Source organism: Engystomops pustulosus, chromosome 1, assembly GCF_040894005.1.
Source record: "Engystomops pustulosus chromosome 1, aEngPut4.maternal, whole genome shotgun sequence".
Lineage (NCBI taxonomy): Eukaryota > Metazoa > Chordata > Amphibia > Anura > Leptodactylidae > Engystomops > Engystomops pustulosus.
The window spans coordinates 96,411,756-96,417,655 of record NC_092411.1 but is presented as its reverse complement, the minus strand read 5'-3'; positions in this window follow the sequence as shown (position 1 = coordinate 96,417,655).

Sequence of the window (5,900 nt, the reverse complement as noted above, 5' to 3'; positions counted from 1 at the left end):
ATAGTGAGCGGTTTCGGCATAACACCCCTTTTCCTCGAAAAATCTATAACCAATTCTTTCGTCTTATTCACGTTTAACACGAGACCATTTGAGCTACACCATTCTGTAAATGTATTCACTGATTCTCGGTAGTCACTGTCGTCCCCCTCTGTGATACAGCCCACCATTACTGAATCATCCGAGTATTTCTGAAGAAAACAGGCCGGATCATTTTTCCTAAAATCAGAGGTGTACAAAATAAACAAGAAGGGAGCTAAGACAGTACCCTGGGGGGCCCCCGTACTACACACCACCTCATCAGACCATGTGTCACCCAACCTAACCCTCTGTGGTCTGCAGCGCAGATAAGCCATCAACCATTTAATCATGATCGGTTCAATCTGCATAACCTGAAGCTTAGATTCTAGCAATGCTGGAATAATCGTGTTAAATGCACTGCTGAAGTCAAAAAAAGTCAAACGTACCTCTGTTTTGGGGGATTCTAGATGAGCACATACTCTATGTAACAGATTAATTAATGCATCATCTACTCCCAGCCCACACCGATATGCAAATTGTAGTGGGTCTACAAAATCCTTCACTACACTGGATAAATGCCGCATAACCAGTCTTTCTAAGATTTTCATGACTACCGGGGTCAGCGCTATTGGTCTGTAATCATTTAATGTTTTCGGTCGAGGGACTTTATTCACAGGAACTATAACTGAAGTTTTCCATAAAGTTGGCACTATTCCACATTGTAGGCTCATATTAAATAAATGTGTAAAAACCTCCCCCAACTCCCTACAGCACGATTTCAGGACCCTATTATCCAACATGTCTGGGCCTCCAGCTTTACTAGATTTTATTCGTCCTAATTCTAGTACCACTTCCTCAACTTTAATCGGCGGCATCATCTCCTGTTTTCCTCCCACATAGTGTTCCCCCACCACATCTAGATTTACACCATCCCTTACATTACTTCCCGACACTATGGAATTACTCATAGCATCAAACCGATTGAAGAAGTTATTCAATTCGTTGGCCTTCTCTCTATCCCCTTCTGCCCCTTCAGTTCGCGTTGGTATACCAGTAATTAATTTTAGACCCTTCCAGACCTCCTTTGTTTTTTGCTCAGACAGCTTATTTTCTAATCTCTTTTTATATGCAGCTTTGCACTCCCGGATTTTATTTTTCACATCCTTTAATAGGCTTCTATAGGAGACCTCATCCCCAGACAAAAAAGCTCGCCTCTTCAACCCCAACAATTTCTTAAGTTCTCCAGTCATCCAAGGTTTATTATTAGCAAATATTTTGACCCTTTTTTCTGGCACTATACTGTCTACGCAGAATCTGATATAGTCAGTGACCAAATTAACACCCAGGTTTACATCGCCCTGAGCTTCACCACATAACAACTCCCAGTCCGTGGTTGCAAAGCAGCATTGCAATTCCTCTTCCACCGCCCCTGACCATTTACGTACCCCTATTTCCTTGGGAGGGAGTCTTTTTAGGACCGGGCGATATCGTGGTTTAAGAAAGATCAAATTATGGTCAGAATTTCCCAAAGGCGGCAGTGTCACAGATTTGTAAGCATCATTAGTGTTAGCATAGAATAGATCAAGTATATGTTCTCCTCTAGTTGGCCTAGTCACATACTGTGTTAAATTTGACCATATACCCGCTTTCCTGACATGGTTGAAATCCCCAGTTATGATTAGTAAAGCATCACCATATCTGCCTTGCAGTTCACCAACCGCATCCTGAGTTACCGCAAGTGCCGTATCATAATTAGCCGACGGTGGAATATATATACCAACCAAGATTACAGCCGAGAACTCCCTCGGAAGATAGAAGGGCCTCATCACCAATGCTAAGATCTCCACGTCGCCACAGCAATGTTTAGTTCTCACTGTAATATGTTCGGCTAAACACCATCCCTGATTTACATAAATGATAATACCTCCTCCTTTTTTCTTCCCACTACTTCTACAATCCCTATCTCCCCTAACCAGGGAGAAACCTGGTACGCTAATCAGGCTATCCGGGATCATATCATGCAGCCACGACTCAGTGAAACACATAATACAGCACTTCAACATTTCATTATTATTCATAACCATAGAATGTAGTTCGTCCATTTTGTTACTTAATGACCTTACATTTCCAATTAACACCGAAGGCACAAACGGTCTCATCCCCCTCTTCTTCTGTTTACACTTAAAACCTGCCCTTGTTCCCCGAAACGGTCTCCTAATTTCTTTTGGTATATCTTTACAAATCATATTCCTCCTAGGTATAGATTTCTTAATCTCTAAAAGTACTTGACGTGTAAACTTAATTCTGCCCTTCTCCTTGGCATTCATATATTTATTTTCCTTTTCCACCCCAATTTTATAGAACCCGGGGTTGGGGTTCCTCAGTCCCAAACCCATATTCAGTCCTCCACCGGATTTCCTACTTTCATTGAACATAAATCGGTGGGGCAGACACAGGGGGGGGTCAGTCACCCCAGTAGACACAGGTATATCCTCGATCTCCGATATAGGCCGTGGCAAGTATTGAGCATCAGCTGCCCTGTTCAGACCGCAATACGGGGCCATAGGGGGGCGGGACAGGCACCTGCCCTGAATGGAGCACAGGAGAACCCCCATCCTCTGATCGAGGTAGCCCAGACTCTCCACAGCCCTCAGAGATATCTCACCAGGTAGACCTTGGCAACAGCGGGCTGGGTCCAGTAGCAGAGACCATAAACAGAGCGGGATACTTCCGCCCACCCCCAGTACAAAGTACAGAGGCAGAACAAAACTCCACGTTCTGAATACCTGCAAGACCCCATATTCCCGAATGCCCCCGGACCCCATTACAGGGCTGACTGCACCAGCAATTGGTATCATCAAATCACCCTGGGAGATTTCCCTCCTCAATTCGTTAGGCCACAGTGGGAGACAATCTGAGACGCAGGGATCCCCTCCTCCCATCTTTAGGCATTGGCCCATCCTCCCCCCAACAGGTACCCCATACCTTGAGTCCAAACGTCGGCGGTCCCAGTTCATACTTCAACTTCTCTGGCCCCACGTCCGATGTCTTCCCTCAAGGCCAGTCCAGCACGGTGCACAGCGGGTCACAGTCCAACTCCTGGAGGTAGGTAGTTAGAATGGTGGGCACAGAGGGACCTCCATCCACCCAGGTAGTAACAGCAGACACAGGCAATCCCCGGCAGTCCCAGCAGTGGCGACAAAGACAGAGACCCCCAGGCAGTCCAGACAGGGCAACAGAGGACCCCCAGGCAGCAGCAGTCCAGACAGCAGCAGTGCAGGTAAGGATCACCAGCAATCCAAATTTACAAGGCAGGACAGAAGACAAGACAAATGACAGGAACGGCAGACAGGAACGGCAGACAGAAGGGGGGGGGGGAACGAATATACGAGTCTCCTCACTCCACGGCCAGGAGTGAGGAAACAAAGCGTCAAGAGAAGAACAGGATGGAGAGTCAGGTAAAAGAGAAGGCCCAATTTTGCGGATCCCCGCGCAAAAGAGAAATGACCACGCCCACCCTTTTGTGCACGATGAGTGAGGGCATAAAGAAAAATAAAGTTTACATCCCTCCCTAAATGAAAAATATTTCTTACAGTCACCATAAAACAAGTCGGGGAGGGGAACCATAGGTTCTGGTGCAGGTGGCGATGAAGCCTGCGGTGTTGTCTGCCCCGAAACCTGCATTTGAAGACAGGCAGACAGACCCTGAACATGCTTAGTTAAGGTCTGGACCTAAGCGACCACAGCTGACAAAGGCTCCATGGGAGGAGTGAATGTAGCAGGTCGGATACAGGATGCAGACCTATGTGTGGCCAGTGTTTCTGTTAGGGTTGGGTAACACAGAAGTATCATAGTATATAAGGCTGTAAAAAGACGCAAGTCCATCAAGTCCAACCTTTAAAAATTAAATAAATGTTTTATCCCCATAACCCGTGATATTTTTTCTCTCCAGAAAGGCATCCAGGCCTCGCTTGAACATGTACATAGAGTCCGCCATAACAACCTCCTGCGCCAGAGAGTTCCATAGTCTCATTTGCTCTTACAGTAAAGAACCTTTGTCTATGGCTATGGTAGAATCGCCTCTCCTGTAGGCATAGAGGATGCCCCCTTGTCCTGGTCACAGGCCTAGGTATAAAAAGATCTTTGGAGAGATCCTTTGTACATTGTAATGAGGTCTCCCCTCAGTCGTCTTTTTTCTAAACTGAATAATCCCAAATTTTGTAATCTGTCATTGTATTCTAATCCCCCCATTCCCCTAATAATCCTGGTTGCTCTCCTCTGCACCCGTTCCAGCTCTACTATATCCTTTGTATACACTGGTGCCCAAAACTGTACACAATATTCCATGTGTGGTCTGACCAGGGATTTGTATAAGGGCAAAACTATGTCTTTATCATGAGAATCTATTCCTCTCTTGATACATCCCATAATTTTATTTGCTTTAGCAGCAGCCGCCTGGCTCTGGTCACTAAAATTAAGTTTACCATCCACCAATACCCCCAAGTCCATTTCAGCACCAGTTTTACCAAGTAATTGACAGTTTAGAACATAATCATACTTTTTGTTTCCATGGCCCAAGTGCATAACTTTACATTTATCTACATTAAACCTCATCAACCATTTCTCTGCCCACTCCTCAAGCTTCCACAAATCCCTCTGTAATGCAAAACTATCGACCTCAGTATTTATTACTTTACACCGCTTAGTATCATCTGCAAATATTGAAACTTGACTGTGTAAACCCACTACAAGGTCATTAATAAAAATATTAAAAAGAAGTGGCCTCAATACTGACCCCTGTGGCACTCCACTGGTAACATCAACCCAATCTGAGAATGTGCCATTAATGACCACCCTCTGTTTTCTATCACTAAGCCAATTACTTACCCAAATACACAGATTTTCTCCTATTCCCAGCAGTCTCATTTTATATACCAACCTTTTATGTGGCACATTGTCAAATGCCTTTGAAAAGTCCAGATATACAACAATCACGGCGTCCCCCAGATCCAGTCTTGAACTTACCTCCTCGTAGAAACCAATCAGATTAGTCCGACAGGACCGATCTCTCATAAACCCATGCTGACGCTGGGTTATAAGGTTGTGCACAGTGAGATACTCCAGGATAGCATCTCTAAAAAACCCCTCAAATATTTTCCCCACACAGCAGTTATACTCACAGATCTGTAGTTTCCAGGATCGCTATTTGATGCTTTTTTGTAAATTGGTACCACATTTGCTATGCGCCAGTCCTGTGGAACATAACCAGTCCTCAGTGAATCTTCAAATATTAAAAATAACGGTTTGTCTATCACCGTACATAATTCATGCAGAACCCGGGGGTGTATGCCATCTGGCCCTGGTGATTTATCTATCTTAGTGGTTGCGAGGCGGCGCCGTACCTCTTCCTGGGTGAAACTGTTGACATTCCAAAAAGAATTTACATTATTCCTCATTGTGTCTTCCACCAGGGGATTTTCCTGGGTAAAGACAGTTGAGAAGGCGACATTCAGTAGATTGGCCCTTTCCTCATCTCCTTCCACCATGACCCCCATGTTATTTCTAAGGGAACCCACACTCTCTGTTTTTAGTTTCTTATCATTTATATACTTGAAAAATAATTTGGGATTATTTTTGCTCTCCCTGGCAATATTCCTCTCAGTCTCTATTTTTGCGGCCTTTATCTGCTTTTTACAGGATTTATTTTTTCCCATAAGATATGAGTTTCTCACAGGACTTTTTCAGAATATATGAGAAAAAGTCCCATTTTTTTTAGGGGGGGGGGGGCTTTTGTCTTTGAGAACATTATCCCAGTCTATGCCTTTAAGGTCTACCCTTAGTTGCTGAAAATTTGCCCTCCTGAAGTTTAGAGTGTTGGTTGC